This window comes from Somniosus microcephalus, chromosome 4 (genome assembly GCF_052327205.1).
Source record: "Somniosus microcephalus isolate GS21.2 chromosome 4, FLI_Smic_1.0, whole genome shotgun sequence".
NCBI lineage: Eukaryota > Metazoa > Chordata > Chondrichthyes > Squaliformes > Somniosidae > Somniosus > Somniosus microcephalus.
In genome coordinates this window covers 171,872,686-171,892,313 of record NC_140990.1, presented here as the reverse complement: position 1 = coordinate 171,892,313, position 19,628 = coordinate 171,872,686, and the positions used below count along the sequence as shown (strand labels likewise).

The following is a 19,628-nucleotide window of genomic DNA, read 5'->3' as shown; positions in this document are numbered from 1 at the left end:
TATTTTAAACAATAATTTTAAATTTTGAAAAAAATTATTATATAAAAAATCGGGGCTAAAAATACACTTACCTTACTGTAAAGTCTTCAAAAAAAAAGAACCTGTGGACAGGAGCAGATGTAAACAGGTCTGTGCAGCCTCATAGCCTCTCTAAGATTACTACTAAGTACTGGAAGCTGACGTCATGACGTCATCACGTTCACCGCGCCAACTGGGGGTCACGTGATCGGCGTCATGACGTCATCACGCGGAAATGCAAGAAACTACATACAGTTTAAAGGTGCAGTCCACAGCTGCACTACACGGTAGTTAAAGGGATGATTACTAATTGCCCAGCGTCTCTTGGTGGCTCTGCCACAAAACAAAATTTAACACCGAGCCACATAAGGAGGTATTGGGCCAGTAATTCCTGTCCCAACGCGTGAGTATGGACGGGGTACTCACGCGTGGGCCCGGAGGAATTGCCGGTTTTCAGCATGCACAGCGCATGCGGGGAAAAGCGGCATTTCCTCTCCTCTGACCCAAGGGCTTAAGAGGCGGAACGCGTACGACGTATCAGGCAGCGCATGTGCGCTGAACTTCCCTTTTTTTATTAGATTTGCCCGTGGGGAAAAGACTCCGGTTTTTACGGTTTTAACAGGTAAGTGGTCTATTAAGTTAAATTAGAAAATTTTTCCACAGGTTCTTTTTTTTGAAGACTTTACAGTAAGGTAAGTGTATTTTTAGCCCCGATTTTTTATATAATAATTTTTTTCAAAATTTAAAATTATTGTTTAAAATAGTTTTTTACAGTTATTTATAGTTTATTTAAGTAGTGCGATGTTTTTTAAAATTTTCTTTCAAGTTTAAGTAGTGTTTTGGGGCCAGGAGTTTTCATGAGTTTGACAGTTCTTACTATCAAACTCATGAATGAACTTTTGCAACCTCCCATTGGTTGCCCAGTGCTCACGTGATCCCAGCCGGCTCATCGCACTAAGTACGCCGCTGGGTCACGCACGCACAGCGCGGCAGGACCTGAAGCGGGCCAGTGACAGGAAATGCAATGCAGGCCAGGATTGAAATGTCAGCACGCCGGGTAAGTGCACATCGGGGGCTTGCACGCGCGGCAAGCCCCCGAACCTAATTTCTGGCCCATTAGGACAGGTGACCAAAAGCTTGGTCAAAGAGGAAGGTTTTAAGGAGTGACTTAAAGGAGGAGAGAGGGCTAGAGGGTGGAGAGATTTAGGGAGGGAATTCCAGAGCTTAGGGCCTAGACAACTGAAGGCATGGCCGCCAATGGTGGAGTGAAGGCTATCTTGGATGGGCAAGAGGCCAGAATTGGAGGAGCGGAGATATCTCGGAGGGTTGTAGGGCTGGAGGAGGTTACGGAGATAGGGAGCGGCGAGGCCGCGGAGGGATTTGAACACAAGGATGAGAATTTGAAATTTGTGGTATTGGCCGACTTGGATCCAATGTAGGTCAGTGAGCACTGGGGTGATGGGTGAACAGGGCTTAAGATTAAGTTTATGGAGAGGGCAAAGTGGGTTGCCGGCTAGTGACTCATTGTTCTGTGTGTTTACCTACTGCGAAATAAAGCAGCTTATGATTCGAACCAAATTCACCTTAGCCTGTCCACCTTAGGAGAAATTCAAATGAAATGATTTGTGCAACTGCTTGTATTATAAAATTGGGCCTGGAGTGCAAACATTTGTACTATTTTTGTCAAGGATATTTCTTTCTCGATCTGTATTATGGGGATGGCGTTGGAGATGTATCTCTTTTTGTAAGATGAATGCAGAAGTACCTACTATATTTTGTATGTATTGCTTAATTTGTCTGGCCTTGTCTACAAGTGTGTAACACAAGGGAATCTACTGCAGATCTCAAAAGGCATTTCATTGTTGCACTCCTGGGTCCTGCTACTATGCTAGTATCTATGGGGCAGAAGGACTCAACTCCCATAAGAAACAGATGACCAGGCCACCTAAGGGAGCAACTGACTCCCCAAACACAAGTAAAAAAGACAAACTTGCATTTCTATAGCACCTTTCACAACCTCAGGATGTCCCAAAGCACTTTACAGCCAATGAAGTACTTTTGAAGTGTAGTCACTGTTGTAATGTGGGAGATGCGGCAGCCAATTTATACAAAGCAAGCTCCCACAGACAGCAATGAGATAATGACCAGATAATCTGTTTATAGGTGTTGGTTGAGGGTTAAATATTGGCCAGGACACTGGTGGAGAAACTCTCCTGCTCTTTTACATCCACCTGAGAGAGCAGACGGGGCCTCAATTTAACGTCTCATCCAAAAGATGGTGTATTGTACGTAGATACCTGTGGCAGTCCCAAATTCGCAACAAGCATTTAAAAAAAAAATCTTCATTTGGAGTCGTGCACAGCTGTTACCTGCAGCCCTTGTAGGCTTTTGACCAAAGGTTAAGTTGCTTTTACGCTGCAGCCTGGGTCTCAGGAGAATAAACTTAACTGATCCACTCTTTGGCATTCTAGTTTTGTAACGTGAAGCCAGTCTCCCTGTGAACCAGCTGCCTTGTGGGAACCTAGTTGTAAAGTGCTTTGGGACATCCTGAGGTCACGAAAGGCGCTATAGAAATGCAAGTCTTTCGCGCTTTCTACTCATGCCCATGTGACACTTTGGCCAGTGCACATGTGCGGAACAGTCATGTCATGACTTGACGTCACTGTGAAAACAATGGAAATATCTCTACATGAGAAATTCATGTGACCACCAAAACGCATTTACCAGTAAGTCCGCAGGAAGATGCAATGAAAACAGGCCATCCTTACTGATGGTCTTACAAATAAATCCGTCAAGTTTACACTGACTGCGGGAGACCCATGCTATGGGAACAAAGGGTTGAAAAAAGAAAGAGCTTGCATTTCTATAGCACCTTTTGTGAACTCAGAACGTCCCAAAGAGCTTTACAGTCATTGAAGTGCTCTTCTGAAGTGTAGTCTCTGTTGTAATGTCAAAGACTACAAAAGCAGCTTCATGCCTAGTATGAGTTTCCAATACTTTCATGGTCCATGGTGATATATTGATAAATGGTTGCAGTGATGGCATTGTGAAAGGATCTGTTCCTATACTGAGTTGCCTATATGAGCATGGTGGATGGGGCATGTAGCGGACGGTGGTGGTGAAGAGATTCTCCACCCAACTGCAGTCGATCCCACTCTGACCCACTGCTTACAATTTTTCTTTTGCCGTGGTTTTAATCAATTTTAAAGGGGCGCCACTGTTGAACAAAAATAAATGTTCTGTTAATCCTTCCTCTTTAATTTGTCAAACAAATGGAGCAAGGACCCACAGTTTGCTCAGGAAACCACAGAGATAAAAATCCCCTGTCAATCTCCCATCCCTCGCCCTGAACATGAAAGATCCCACTTTAAATAAAAGATGATTGTATTTCAGGTTATAAATTACACAACAGTATGCTTTGACTTACAATAATTAAATACATTAGTTTATGTAATGAATTGTTGTGGTCTGGAACGCGCTGCCTGTAAGGCTGGTGGAAGCAGATTCAATAGTAACTTTCAAAAGGGAATTAGATAAATATTTGAAAAGAAAAACAAACCGCTGGACTATGGGGAAAGAGCAGGGGAGTGGGACTAATTGGATAGCTCTTTCAAAGAGCTGGCATAGGCATGATGGGCCGAATGGCCTCCTTCTGTAATGCCTGATTTTATGAATGGCACCAGCTGATCATGGGGGAGAGGGGGATTATTTAGCACTAATCTGATACTCGACCTCAACCCAATGGTCCCTAATCTGGCAAAGTGCGTGTAACAAATAATGTTTTAAAAACGTGCAGTACGTCATGTATAGCCCGTAGCCTTTCCCTAAATACTGTATCACATTATTTTTATATATTAATGTCCACTAATGTTACTGTCATCAGAAATATTTGTATTCGGCAAAGCAAAAGTATAATTAACTGAATAAATCCTAAACCTTGCCTCTGAAGGAAGCGTCACTGTAACTATGGCTGTTTTTCATTACATCATATTGTAATTTTACACAAAGATAATTAGGTAGTTATATTTACTCTGCCGTGCAGGGGGAAAGTATTTCAATAGAGCGGGGACTGATACATCTAGGAAATGTGTCTTTGAATGGGGAAGGTCCATACAAGTTATAAAGTGCCCGTTGATATGGTTTCCCCTCCATTTGTATCCTGGATCATCCGATTCCTCGGCTGAGAGATAGAAAGAGACAGGATGGAACTCCTTGGCACGACGAAATAAATACGATAGATCTACTGAGTTTGATACAGCTTCTTCCAGAGAAAGTTGTTGTTAAGAAACGAGCGAGGGATCCGGCCCTTGTACAGATCGTGAGAAACTGTGCACTCTCTGTTAGTAAGCAGAAAGGTGTTTGATGGTGAGTCGTGTCTTATCTGATCATCCAGAGATAAGTTCAACAAAGGAGGCCTCTTGTTTGCTCTCAGTCGGCAGTGTGAGCTAACAGCGGGGTAAGGGTATATTGTGACATTGTCCCATCACACCACATTAAAGCCAGAATGCCTTCTAAATATTTCCTTTACAACGCTCCTTTTGTTAAGAAGCTCTCCCCCCAATTCTGGCCAGAGATAAGGTCCACACTGCGATCTTATTTACTCCAAATAAAGTAACACGAAGGGGGGAAACGGCCTTTAACCCTTGGGTTAGCCCAACGCACCTACAATGTATATGAAAAGAGCCGAAATATTAGCAACAATAGGGATCTTAATCCCCCCCCCCCAAGTAATCACACTATTTACTGGAAGTTCAAACAGTTTATCAGAGACAATGGATACTCATCCTCCATCCTGTGTCTGAGCATGAACAGGGGAAGCTCGCAGTTCCCAATCTTAATTCACACACCCAAAAGCTTAAACCCCGTTTTAATTAACCCACTTCTAATAATACAGGTTTCAGTAATCAGGAAAGACTGAACAGGCTGGGACTCTTTTCTTTAGAAAAGAGAAGGCTGACGGATGACCTAATAGAGATTTTTAAAATTATGAAGGGGTTTGATAGGGTAGATGTAGAGAAGATGTTTCCACTTGTGGGGGAGACCAGAATTATAGGTCATAAACAATGTTCCCTCTCTTTTTTAATTTGAATTTTAAAATTTTCAAAATTTTAAAACTCAAACATTCAAAATTCCATGCATGTGCGTTTTTTTCTATTTAAAAGCTGGCTCACCGGGGCTGCGCGGGACCTGCAGGGCACTGCACTTAAAGGGATGTTGATATGATAGTCACTAATAAATACAATAAGGAATTCAGGAGAAACGTCTTCACCCAGAGAGTGGTTAGAATGTGGAACTCTCTACCACATGAAGTAGTTGAGGCAAATAGCATAGAAACATTTAAGGGGAAGCTAGATAAGTACATCAGGGAAAAAGGAATAGAAAGATATGCTGATAGGGTGAGATGAAGTAAGGTGGGAGGAGGCTCATGTGGAGCATTTACACTAGCATAGTCTGTTTCTGTGCTGTAAATACTTGGTAATACTTTGTATATGTGAATCTCTGTGCAATGGATGAGTCTAAAAAAAAGTAACATTGGAAGTCTCTTCCTTTTCTGACTCCCATGTTAGCTGACATTGTTAATGGTAAAGAGTTTGACTCGAAACGTTGACTCTATTTCTCTCTCCACGGATGTTGCCTGGCCTGCTGAGTTTTTCCAGCATTTTCTGTTGTTAATGGTTCTCTCTCCTCATGTACTGTCCCTCTCTCCCTCAAATCTGCCATCATCACCCCTCTCAAAAAACCAACCCTTGACCCCTCCGTCCTTGCAAACTACCGTCCCATCTCCAACCTCCCATTCCTCTCCAAAGTCCTTGAATGTGTAGTCGCCTGCCAACTCCATGCCCATCCAAAACTCGGCTGCTCGTGTCCTAACTCACACCAAGTCCCGTTCACCCATCACCCCTGTGCTCACTGACCTATATTGGCTCCCGGTTAAGCAACGCCTCAATTTCAAAATTCTCATCCTTGTTTTCAAATCTCTCCATGGCCTTGCTCCTCCCTATCTCTGTAATCTCCTTCAGCCCCACAACCACCCCCCCCCAAGATATCTGCGCTCCTCTAATTCTGCCCTCTTGAGCATCCCTGATTATAATCGCTGAACCATTAGTGGCTGTGCCTTCTGTTGCCTGGGCCCTAAGCTCTGGAATTCCCTGCCTAAACCTGTCTGCCTCGCTACCTCTCTTTCCTCCTTTAAGACGCTCCTTAAAACCTACCTCTTTGACCAAGCTTTTGGTCACCTGCCCTAGTTTCTCCTTATGTGGCTCGGTGTCAAATTTTTTGTCTTAAAATACTCCTGTGCAGTACCTTGGGACGTTTTACTATGTTAAAGGCGCTATATAAATACAAGTTGTTATTGTTGTTGTCTCAAATCACAGAGTGATGTTCTTGGGGTTTGTGTCGTTTAGCCCGGCGTGAAGCTTGAAAATACAGCAACTGATGGACATGAGTACAGGGGAAAGGGGGAGAGAAAGATTATTGCAAAACGTGCCTTATCCTGAGTATACATGTAACTATGAAAGGCACCCAGTAGTTCTGAGTTGGAGACGGTAATCTCAGGATTCACACCATGCTCTCACAGGTTCTCATTTCATTTGAACCAGTCATTGAACTGCTGACCCTGTCACTCAATATTCTGGATGTGTCTCGTGTATAATGGAAATGAACGCACCCAATAATTTGCTCATAGCTCAAGCTAACACGGGAAATACATAGGTCGGAATACAGAGAAGTTACAACAACAACTTGCATTTATATAGTGCCTTTATCATAGTCCCAAGGCGCTTCACAACAGGAAAACAGGGCCACTCCACCCAACCAGGCCTTGTCTATGTAAAATGGTCTGACACAGTCAAGTGTCCTGACTACTTCTTATTCCTCAGCCAACATTACTGAAACAGATGATCTGGTCATTATCTCATTGCTGATGTGGGAGCTTGCTGTGCGCAAATTGTCTGCTGTGTTTCCTACATTACAAAAGTGACAACACTTCAAAAGTACTTCATTGGTTGTAAAGCACTTTGGGACATCCTGAGGTCATGAAAGGCGCTATAGAAATGCAAGTCTTTTTTCTTTTTTCATATCCATTCAACCCCTCTTCCTTCATCCACCTATCCAATCTAATCTTGATTCATAGTTTCTGCCTCAACCACTAACCCTGGAAGTGAATTGTACAGCCTCACAAGTCTCCGAGTATGAAGAAGTTTCTCCTGCCCTCTGTTTGAAATCTCTTGAATTTAATTTTGTATCTGTGGCCCATCCTTCTTGACTGCTCAACAATTGGAAACATTCTGCTTCTATCTACCCTGTCCTACCTTTCCTAATTTTAAAGATTTCTAGCCTACCTCCCGATCAACATATTTTGGTATTCTCATTTAGAATTAGTCGGCCAATGAGCCAACAGTACTAAACTCAGTCCCATCCCAACATTGGGAAAAGTGCTGGCCAAGTCATCACTGTAATCTCCACATGGGCAGTTGTCCTGTTGTTGGCAAGTTGGCCTCCCAGTGAAAGCAGACCTTAAGATATAAGGACCATACTCCAGTGTTCTCTATACTCAATCGATCAGACCCCTTTGATTGGATTATTTGTCATTCACAAATATCCAGCATCCTCTACATAAACCAGCCAGAAAGCCTGGATTGGCTTTATATCAATGTAATGCACCAAAAGGTATCTTCTAGGCTTTGTGCTCATGCTAGGTCCCTCCTGGAGTTCCCCTAGTGGGGGAGGGTGTCCAATCTCTGGCTCCCTGTGTTTGATAAAACCAGATCCCTTATCCCAACAATAGGCTCACATTTTAACTGGCCTCAAGACTCGATCTACAGAATTGTCACATCTAATAGTACCCTCGCCATTAGCTTAACTGTGCTGTAACTGCCCTCAGAGATATCCAATCAAAACAAAGACTTGCATTTATATAGCACCTCTCATGACCTCAGGATGTCCCAATGCGCTTTACAGCCAATGAAGCACCTTTTGATGTGGAGTCTCTGTTGTAATGTAGAAAACGCGGCAGCCAATTTGCACACAGCAAGCTCCCACAAACAGCAATGTGATAATGACCAGATCATCTGTTTTTAGTGATGTTGGTCGAGGGATAACTAGTGGCCAGGAGACCAGGGAGAACTCAACAACAACAATAACAACAACATTAGCATAGTAAAACATCCCAAGGCGCTTCTCGGGAGCGTCATCAAACAAAATTTGACACCGAGCCACATAAGGAAATATTAGGGCAGATGAACAAAAGCTTCATCAAAGAGGTAGGTTTTAAGGAGCATCTTAAATGAGGAGAGGTGGAGAGGTTTAGGGAGGGAATTCCAGAGCTTAAGGCCGAGGCAGCTGAAGGCACGGCCGCCAATGGTGCAGCGATTAAAATCGGGAATGCGCAAGGCGCTAGAATTGGAGGAGCGCAGAGATCTCGGAGGGTTGTGAGGCTGGAGGATGTAGTGTATGTACTTTGCAGAGGGAACTATATTCTGCAGCCCCTGTATACTGCAGTACCAGTAGTGACCACCCCTGTATATAAGCCTGTGTAGTAACTTTGCATAGTAGTTCCAGTTTTGTCTCCACTCAGTAAACACCTGTTGTAACCAACTCCTGCAGTCCGTGTCTCAATTACACACGGACATAATACTGGCGACGAGCAGATCCGAACTTACCTACAGTTCTGCACCACCTCATGGGGATCCATCCCTGAAGCGAAGTTCTTAGAGGTCGAGGCCAGAAGGAAGAAAGAAAAAAAAACAGAAGAAACGGGCATCGACCGTGGGCAACCGCCTCTGATTCATCGGAGTTGAAGATTTGCAGGAGAGGCTGTCGAGAGCGGGGCTTGGTTATCCTGTCTATGGTGTTCCAGCTAATCGGGCTGGTGGCAGGTAGTACACTGATCCTTCCTGGGGTGCGGCGGGCTAGAGCTCGATCGGGTGGCTTTTCAACGGGGCCGAGCAGCGTTGTCGGGAAGAGGAGAGAGAGAGAGAGGGTGGAGCACACAGGGCACGGCCGGTGCTACGAAGCCGGGCAGCGTACAGACCCGAGAAGAGGGAGGAAAGTGTCCCGTAGGGTTTGCTCTGACGACGGGAAAATAAAAGAAATTAGAAGCGCAGAAAGCCGCGAGGAGCTGCAGTTTGCCACGGGGACCGCGGAGAGTGGCGTTAGCAGCAGCGCGGGGGGGAAGTGCGCGAAGACCATAGGGCGTCGCCATCAAGGCATAAAAATGCCAGCAACAGCGCTAGCAGCAGCGAAGAAGGCAAAGCGCGGGAGGCGCCATTTTGTTCAATCGGGGAAGAAGGCAAAGCGCGGGAGGCGCCATCTTAGATTTCCAAGATGCCGAAGACTGGCAATATCACTGCCTTCGATAATGCAATAGAAGACTGGACCACGTATGTGGAAAGAGTCGAAGTATATTGCAAGGCAAACGAAGTAGCCGATGAGAAAAAGGCATCGGTACTACTAAACTTAATGGGCGCAAGAACGTACGGCCTATTGCGGAACCTGATCACTCCAGCCAAACCGATGGCGAAGAGTTTTAACGAAATTGTTGATATCCTACAGGAACACCTAAATCCTACACCGCTGCTGATAGCAGAAAGATTTAAATTCCACAAGAGAAATCAGCATAAAGATGAGAGCAATGCTGATTACCTTACGGAACTACGCAAGTTATCAATGCACTGCCAGTTCGGAGCAGGACTGGCAGATACCCTACGGGACAAATTTGTCTGTGGACTCCTGAGTGAAGGAACCCAGAAGAGGTTACTCTCAGAGAAAGAGCTGACGTTAGATAAGGCTTTCAGCGTGGCAGTATCGTACGAGTCTACAGCAAGGGGAGCTGCGGAAATACAGCAAAAGCCACAGGAATACGGCACCCATGAAATGACACGGGGATTTGAAAAATGCTATCGCTGTGGCAGAACAACCCATGACCAGAAGGACTGCTGGTCCAAGGACAAAATATGCAGGCAATGCGGAAAGATGGGACACATTGCATGAGTTTGCAGGTCTGGGAAGAAGACTAACGACAACAAAAAGGCTACTAAGGAACAGTACAGGAAAGTACAAAAGATGACGGACAGTAGTTCCGAAGACCAGAAGAGCGATAGTGAATCCGGGAGCAAGAGACTAAGCTGTCTCAAACTTCACAATGTAATCGCAAAAGAGGATCACCGAACCATTTGGGTCACCCTCACGGTAGCAGGGTCCCAAGTCAAAATGGAATTGGATACAGGATCAGCCCTGAGCGTCATGAAGCGATGAGACTATGAGCGGCTATTCTCACACATACCCTTGAAAGAGACATCCATTGTCTTGAAGACGTATATGGGGCAGAAAGTATACCCCAGAGGGAAAATAAGGGTGCCTGTCGAATACAACGGCAAGGAAATACAGAAATTGTATCTGTACATACTGCAAGATGGTGGACCACCGTTATTGGGACGTGAATGGATCAGAAAGATAAGTTTAGACTGGCACTCCATTCAGGCACTGACTGTGGCTGGTAAAAAGGATGACGACGTCACACCTGGACGATTGTCAAAAATCTTAGCTAACGCTAAAGAGGTATTTCAACAAGAACTGGGAACTCTTAAAGGCATAACCGCCTCGATAAAATAGAAGGGAATGCAATTCCCAAGTGTTTCAAAGCAAGACCGGTACCGTATGCAATTCGCCCAGCCGTCGAGGCAGAGCTGGAGAATCTGGAGAATGCAGGCGTGTTATCTAAGGTAGACTGGAGCGAGTGGGCGACACCCATCGTTCCTGTCATGAAAAAAACGTTAAACAATAAGTCTGAGGAGCCAAGGAAGGTTCGCATCTGTGGGGACTTCAAGGTGACGGTGAACCCAGTCCTTCATACAGTACAGTATCCCCTCCCGAGGATAGAAGATATTTTCGCCTCACTATCTGGAGGGAAGCGTTTTACAAAAATTGACCTAGCACAAGCATATTTGCAGATGGAGGTTGAAGAATCCTCTAGGAAGTATCTCACGATAAACACTCACAAAGGTCTTTACCAGTATAATCGACTGGTATTCGGAGTAGCATCAGCTCCGGCTATATGGCAAAGAGCGATGGAACAAGTCCTGCAAGGGATTCCGGGGACTCAGTGTTACTTGGACGACATCCTAGTGACAGGTGAAAATGACAGTGAACACCTTGCCAACCTAGAGCAGGTGCTCACTAGACTAAGAGAACATGGGCTACGAGCCAATCGCCCCAAGTGCGAGTTTTTAAAGAAACAAATATCGTATTGTGGCCACATGATTGATGAAGAGGGGTTACATAAGTCCCCTGACAAAATTGAAGCGGTAGTTAAGGCTCCAGCGCCTGAAAATGTGTCGCAACTGAGGTCATTCCTCGGATTGGTGAATTACTATCATAAGTTTTTGCCGAATTTGTCCACAATTCTGCACTCACTGAACGCCCTACTACAAATTGGAGTAGCATGGAAATGGAGCGATGAATGTAAGCGGGCCTTTCAGAAGAGTAAAGACCTAATCACTTCAAGAGAAGTATTGGCTCACTACAACCCATCACTACCGATAAGATTGGCGTGTGATGCGTCTCCCTATGGCATTGGAGCGGTACTGTCACATAAATTCCTTGATGGTTCAGAGAGGCCGATAGCTTTTGCGTCACGCTCGTTAACTTCAGCCGAGTGTAACTACGCCCAGATTGACAGAGAGGCCCTCAGCCTGGTGTGGGGGGTGAAGAAGTTCAATCACTACCTGCACGGTCAGAAATTTACTCTACTAACTGATCATCAAACTCTTGTCTCCATTTTCAACCCTCAGAAGGGCGTCCCGATAATGACAGCACAACGGCTACAGAGGTGGTCCCTTTTCCTAGGGGCACACCAATATGACATCGAGTACAAAGGAACTAAACAGCATGGGAATGCTGATGGATTGTCGCGCCTACCGTTGCCGACGGTGGAAGAAGCACCTGCAGTGGATCCAGTGGAGATATTCCACTCGACCATAGTCGAATGTCTACCTGTGACGAATGGAAACATAGAAAAGGAAACACGAAATGACCCGACACTCTCCAGGGTCTATGATTTAACGGTGAAGGGATGGCCAGCACATGGCGAACCACTGTTGCCAGCATTCTTGCCGAGAAGAGAACAGCTGTCAGTGTGCAGAGGAACCTTGATGTGTGGATCCAGAGTAGTAATTCCACCCAAATTGAAGGATAGAGTGCTCAATGAGCTTCATGAGGGTCATCTGGGAGGGGTAAAAATGAAGAACTTAGCCAGAGCGTTTGTGTGGTGGCCGGGAATCGATAGAGAAATCGAAGAGATGACCAAGAGCTGTACAGGATGCCAGAAGGTCCAAAACGCCCCACCACGAGCCCCTCTACATCCATGGGAGTGGCCCTTGTCTCCATGGCAAAGGGTGCACATTGATTTTGCTGGTCCCTTTATGGACTCGATGTTTTTAATTGCGGTGGATGCACATTCAAAGTGGCCAGAGGTAATAAAAATGTCCTCAACCACCACAGAAAAAACTATCACAGTCTTACGAACCATCTTCGCCAGAAATGGGCTGCCTGAACAGATTTGCTCCGACAATGGACCACAGTTTGTGTCTGAAGAGTTCCGGAGGTTCTTAAAGAACAATGGTGTTAAGCATTACACATCTGCCCCATATCATCCAGCCACCAATGGATTGGCTGAGAGGTTCGTTCAAACATTCAAGAAGGCTATCAAGGCAATGTGTAATGAAGACATACCCCTACAACACAAGGTGGATAACTTCTTGTTTGCCTACCGGAATGCGACACATGCGGTTACCAACCAAACTCCAGCCATGATGTTCTTCAATCGAAGACTACGATGCCGCTTGGATTTGGTTAAGCCAAACATCAGAAGAGATGTGGAGAACAGGCAGTTTCAGAATATGAATGAAAGGCCGACCAGGAGTTTTAAGATAGGTCAACCAGTTTTGGCCCGGGACTACCGCACAGAGAAATGGTAGCCAGGAACGATCTGCACACGGCAAGGACCTCTAATGTATACCGTGGACGTTGGAGAGAGCATTGTAAGATGCCATGCTGACCAGATTCTAGAGTCACTGGAAAACGTCAAATCCACACCACGATCCGATACACCTGGTGATGAAACCGAAGTACCAATTGCATCTACCTCAGAATCGGTGATATTGGAAGCAGACGAACCAAACAACGATGTTGATCCTGAATCAACTTTGCCAGAAGAACCTGATACCCCAAAGAGGCATTATCCAGACAGAATCAGGAAGCCTCCTCAAAGACTGAACTTATAATTGCTTAACTTCAGCTAATGTATATAGCAACTGTAATTGTAAATATGTTATTTAATTATTAATCGAATGTTATGTACTGTTTAGCTAAAAGGGGAGGAATTGTAGTGTATGTACTTTGCAGAAGGAACTATATTCTGCAGCCCCTGTATACTGCAGTACCAGTAGTGACCACCCCTGTATATAAGCCTGTGTAGTAACTTTGCATAGTAGTTCCAGTTTTGTCTCCACTCAGTAAACACTGTTGTAACCAACTCCTGCAGTCCGTGTCTCAATTACACACAGACATAATAGAGGAGAATATAGCAATAGGGAGGCGTGAGGCTGTGGTGGGATTTGAAAACAAGGATGAGAATTTTAAAATCGAGGCGTTGCTCAACTGGGAGCCAATGTAGGTCAGCGAGCACAGGGGTGATGGGTGAATGGGACTTGGTGCGGGTTAGGAGATGGGCAGCAGAGTTTTGGATGAGCTGAAGTTTATGAAGGGTGGAAGATTGGAGTCTGACCAGGTTTGTGTTGGTCTAGAAGTAACAAAGACATGGATGAGGGTTTGAGCAGCAGATGAGCTGAGGCGGGGCGGAGTCAGGTTCTGTATTTAATTTTGGGGGTGATGTCAATTGGTGCAATAGCCAATAGAAGCCAATAATGGGAAGGATCAGGTTTTGTTCAGATTATATTACATTTCCTGCAATACTTTAGTTGGTATGAAGTTGATTTTAGCCAGACTCTGGTGTATGATATTTATAAAGCAATCTGAGCAATGCCCTCACTTTCTCTAAAGGGACTGAATCCAAGGAGCTTATGGTTCTTCCGTGGCAGTTGACACAAGAACTCTCTTGTTTCCCTTTTAGGGTGTGAAATCTTTGATCCTATTGGTGTATGGGTATGGGAAATCATTGGGTTCTCATTGGCTGATACATCCTAATAAAATAATAATTTTAAAAAACTGCTGGAAATCTGATATAACAACAGAAGATGTTCAAAAGTTGCAGCCAGCTTCTGCACAGGGTGAGATATAGAGGAAGTGTCGATCCATTTACAGTTCTACTGATCTATTTACAGTTGTTACTTGACCCGCTGCCTATTTCTAGCCTTTTTCTGTTTTTTGCATTAGTGGGGGAGCAAATGTGAATCACTTTACATATAAAGTGGAGAGGTAATCTAAGTTTCTGTGAAAGTTAACCCACCAAACTGTTTATAAAAAGCTCCTGTTGAAATATAACATTAGTCTGAAATCGTCAAAAGGGGGGGGCGAAGGAAATTAGATTGTTTTTGATATATATATACATTAATGATGATGTATTTAAAAATAACTCCACTTGTGGTATGGTTCCATAAGTAAAGGAAGACCAAGTGCCAGTAGAGGAGCTACAAGTGGCCTTAGATACCCAAGGATGGGAGAGCAATTCTGCCCCCGACCCATATCTACTGACTGCTGCTGAACATGCCTGTGTACACACCGAGTGAGTGCAGGATGTGACCCTGACTGTGATGCCTCTCATGGTCCATTGCACTGCTCGTGCATGGAGTGTGTACACACTGAGTGAGTGCAGGATGTGACCCTGACTGTGATGCCTCTCATGGCCCATTGCACTGCTCATGCATGGAGTGTGCACACACCGAGTGAGGGCAGGATGTGCCCAGACTGTGATGCCTCTCATGGTCCATTGCACTGCTCGCGCATGGAGAGTCATAGAGTCATAGAGTTTACAGCACAGAAAGAGGCCCTTCAGCCCATCGTGTCCGCGCCAGCCATCAAGCCCTGTCTATTCTAATCCCATTTTCCAGCACTTGGTCCGTAGCCTTGTATGCTATGGCGTTTCAAGTGCTCATCTAAATGCTTCTTGAATGTTGTGAGGGTTCCTGCCTCTACCACCCTTTCAGGCTGTGAGTTCCAGATTCCAACCACCCTCTGGGTGAAAAAGTTTTTCCTCAAATCCCCTCTAAACCTCCTGCCCCTTACCTTGAAACTATGCCCCCTGGCTATTGACCCCTCTACTAAGGGGAAAAGTTCCTTTCTATCTACCCTATCTATGCCCCTCATAATTTTGTACACCTCAGTCAGGTCCCCCTCAGCCTTCTCTGCTCTAACGAAAACAACCCCAGCCTGTCCAGTCTCTCTTCATAGCTGAAGCGCTCCAGCCCAGGTAACATCCTGGTGAATCTCCTCTGCACCCTCTCCAATGCAATCACATCCTTCCTATAGTGTGGCGACCAGAACTGCACACAGTATTCCAGCTGTGGCCTAACTAGCGTTTTGTACAGCTCCATCATAACCTCCCTGCTCTTATATTTTATACCTCGGTTAATGAAGGCAAGTATCCCATATGACTTTTTAACCAACTTATCTACCTGTACACACCAAGTGAGGGCAGGATGTGACCAGTCTGTGATGCCTCAATGGTCCATTACACTGCTCGCGCATGGAGAGTGTACACACTAAGTGAGGGCAGGATGTGCCCAGACTGTGATGCCTCTCATGGTCCTTCTCACACATGGAGAGAATGGTCACATTGGGTGTGATGGTAATGGGTGGGTGGAGCCTTTACCATCCCAGCACCAATAATTGACTTCAGGAAATACTATGGGGGAGGGAGGGATAAGAGAATAGAAAAGGATTTACACTCCAACAAGACAGTGCCCTTATAATGGGCAAACTCTGGAGGGGGTAGGGTCGTTTAGAATCTACTATGGCCATCGTTGTTTCTGATCTGAACAAGGGACCTCTGCACACTGGAGAACCTGATTGTAGCAGTGTAGAAGCCTCCATTCCTGTTATATTGCAGGTATATTTGGGTGTTATATCACAGGTATATCAGGGTGTTATATCACGGGTATATCAGGGTGTTATATCACAGGTATATCAGGGTGTTATATCACAGGTATATCAGGGTGTTATATCAGGGGTCTATCAAGGTGTTATATCAGGTGTCTATCAGGGTGTTATATCACGGGTATATCAGGGTGTTATATCAGGGGTATATTAGTGTGTTATATCATGGGTATATCAGGGTGGTATATCACAGGTATATCAGGGTGTTATATCAGGGGTCTATCAAGGTGGTATATCAGGTGTCTATCAGGGTGTTATATCACGGGTATATCATGGTGTTATATCAGGGGTATATCAGGGTGTTATATCACAGGTATATCAGGGTGTTATATCACAGGTATAGCAGGGTGTTATATCACAGGTATATCAGGGTGTTATATCTGGGGTATATCAGGGTGTTATATCACAGGTATATCAGGGTGTTATATCACGGGTATATCAGGGTGTTATATCACAGGTATATCAGGGTGTTATATCACGGGTATATCAGGGTGTTATATCACAGGTATATCAGGGTGTTATATCACAGGTATATCAGGGTGTTATATCACGGGTACATCAATGTGTTATATCAAGATTATATCAGGGTGTTATATCACGGGTATATCAGGGTGTTATATCGGGTATATTAGGGTGTTATATCAGGGGGTTATATCACAGGTATATCAGGGCGTTATATCACGGGTACAGCAGGGTGGTACATCACAGGTGTATCGTGTTATATCACGGGAACAGCAGGGTGGTATATCGGGTATATCAGGGTGTTATATCAGGGGTATATCAGGGTGTTATGTCATGGGTATATCATGGTGTTATATCACAGGTATATCACTGTGTTATATCAGGGGTATATCAGGGTGTTATATCACAGGTATATCAGGGTGTTATATCGGGTATATCAAGGTGTTATATCACAGGTATATCAGGGTGTTATATCACAGGTATATCAGGGTGTTATATCAGGGATATATCAGGGTGTTTTATCAGGGGTATATCAGAGTGTTATGTCACGGGTATATCAGGGGTATATCAGGGTGTTATATCACGGGTATATCGGTGTTATATCAGGGGTATGTCAGGGTGTTATATCAGAGGTATATCAGGGTGTTATATCATGGGTATATCAGTGTGTTATATCACAGGTATATCAGGGTGTTATATCACAGGTATATCAGGGTGTTATATCAGGGGTATATCAAGGGGTTATATCACGGGTATATCAGGGTATTATAACAGGGATTTCTCAGGGTGTTATATCACGGGTGTATCAGGGTGTTATATCACAGGTATATCAGGGTGTTATATCACTGGTATATCAGGGTGTTATATCAGGGGTATATCGGTGTTACATCAGGGGTATATCAGGGTGTTATATCACGGGTATATCAGGGTGTTATATCAGGGGTATATCAGGGTGTTATATCAGGGGTTTATCAGGGTGTTATATCAGGGGTATATCAGGGTGTTATATCAGGGGTTTATCAGGGTGTTATATCAGGGGTATATCAAGGGGTTATATCACGGGTATATCAGGGTATTATAACAGGGATATATCAGGGTGTTATATCACGGGTATATCAGGGTGTTATATCACTGGTATATCTGGGTGTTATATCAGGGGTATATCGTTGTTACATCGGGTATATCAGGGTGTTATATTAATGGTATATCAGGGTCTTATATCAGGGGTATATCAGGTTGTTAAATCACGGGTATATCAGGGTGTGATATCAGGGATATATCAGGGTGTTATATCACAGGTATATCAGGGTGTTATATCACAGGTATATCATGGTGTTATATCACAGGTATATCACTGTGTTATATCAGGGGTATATCAGGGTGTTATATTGGGTATATCAAGGTGTTATATCACAGGTATATCGGTGTTATATCACAGGTAATTCAGGGTGTTATATCACGAGTATATCGGTGTTATATCACAGGTATATCAGCGTGTTATATCTGGGGTATATCAGGGTGTTATATCACAGGTATATCAGGGTGGTATATCAGGGGTATATCAGGGTGTTATATCAGGGGTATATCATGGTGTTATATCAGGGGTATATCAGGGTGTTTTATCAGGGGTATATCAGAGTGTTATGTCACGGGTATATCAGGGGTATATCAGGGTGTTATATCACGGGTATATCAGGGTGTTATTTCAGGTGTATATCAGGGTGTTATATCACAGGTATATCAGGGTGTTATATCTGGGGTATATCAGGGTGTTTTATCAGGGTATATCAGAGTGTTATGTCACGGGTATATCAGGGGTATATCAGGGTGTTATATCATGGGTATATCGGTGTTATATCAGGGGTATGTCAGGGTGTTATATCACAGGTATATCAGGGTGTTATTTCACAGGTATATCAGGGTGTTATATCGGGTATATCAAGGTATTATATCACGGGTATATCAGGGTATTATAACAGGGATATATCAGGGTGTTATATCACGGGTGTATCGGGGTGTTCTATCAGGGTGTTATATCACTGGTATATCAGGGTGTTATATCAGGGGTATATCGGTGTTATATCGGGTATATCAGGTTGTTAAATCACGGGTATATCAGGGTGTGATATCAGGGATATATCAGGGTGTTATATCACAGGTATATCAGGGTGTTATATCGGGTAATACAAGGTGTTATATCACAGGTATATCAGGGTGTTTTATCACGGGTATATCAGGGTGTTATATCACGGGTATATCAGGGTGTTATTTCAGGGGTATATCAAGGTGTTATATCACGGGTATATCAGGGTATTATAACAGGGATATATCAGGGTGTTATATCACGGGAGTATCAGGGTGTTATATCACAGGTATATCAGGGTGTTATATCACTGGTATATCAGGGTGTTATATCAGGGGTATATCGGTGTTATATCAGCGGTATCTCAGGGTGTTATATCACGGGTATATCAGGGTGTTATATCAGGGGTTTATCACTGTGTTATATCAGGGGTATATCTGGGCGTTATATCACAGGTATAGCATGGTGTTATATCACAGGTATATCAGGGTGTTATATCGGGTATATCAGGGTGTTATATCACATGTATAGCAGGGTGTTATATCATAGGTATATCAGGGTGTCATATCACAGGTATATCAGGGTGTTATATCACAGGTATATCAGGGTGTTATATCAGGGGTATATCGCTGTTATATCGGGTATATCAGGGTGTTATATCATGGGTATATCAGGGTGTTATATCACGGGTATATCAGGGTGTTATATCGGGTATATCAGGGTGTTATATCACAGGTATATCAGGGTGTTATATCGGGTATATCAAGGTGTTATATCACAGGTATATCACGGTGTTATATCACAGGTATATCAGGGTGTTATATCACAGGTATATCAGGGTGTTATATCACAGGTATATCAGGGTTTTATATCAGGGGTATATCAGAGTGTTATATCACGGGTATATCAGGGTATTATATCAGGGGTATGTCAGGGTGTTATATCACAGGTATAT

The 19,628-nt window shown here is 44.1% G+C and overlaps 1 long non-coding RNA gene across 1 annotated transcript in view; it reads left to right on the top strand.

The window, feature by feature from the left end:
* Positions 1–217: 217 nt before the first annotated feature.
* Positions 218–19,628, top strand: part of LOC147119991 (uncharacterized) — a 61,843-nt gene continuing 42,432 nt past the window's right edge. Inside the window, exon 1 of the long non-coding RNA XR_015078110.1 lies at positions 218–640. This is a non-coding gene — a long non-coding RNA (uncharacterized LOC147119991). The remainder of the gene's footprint in view (positions 641–19,628) is intronic.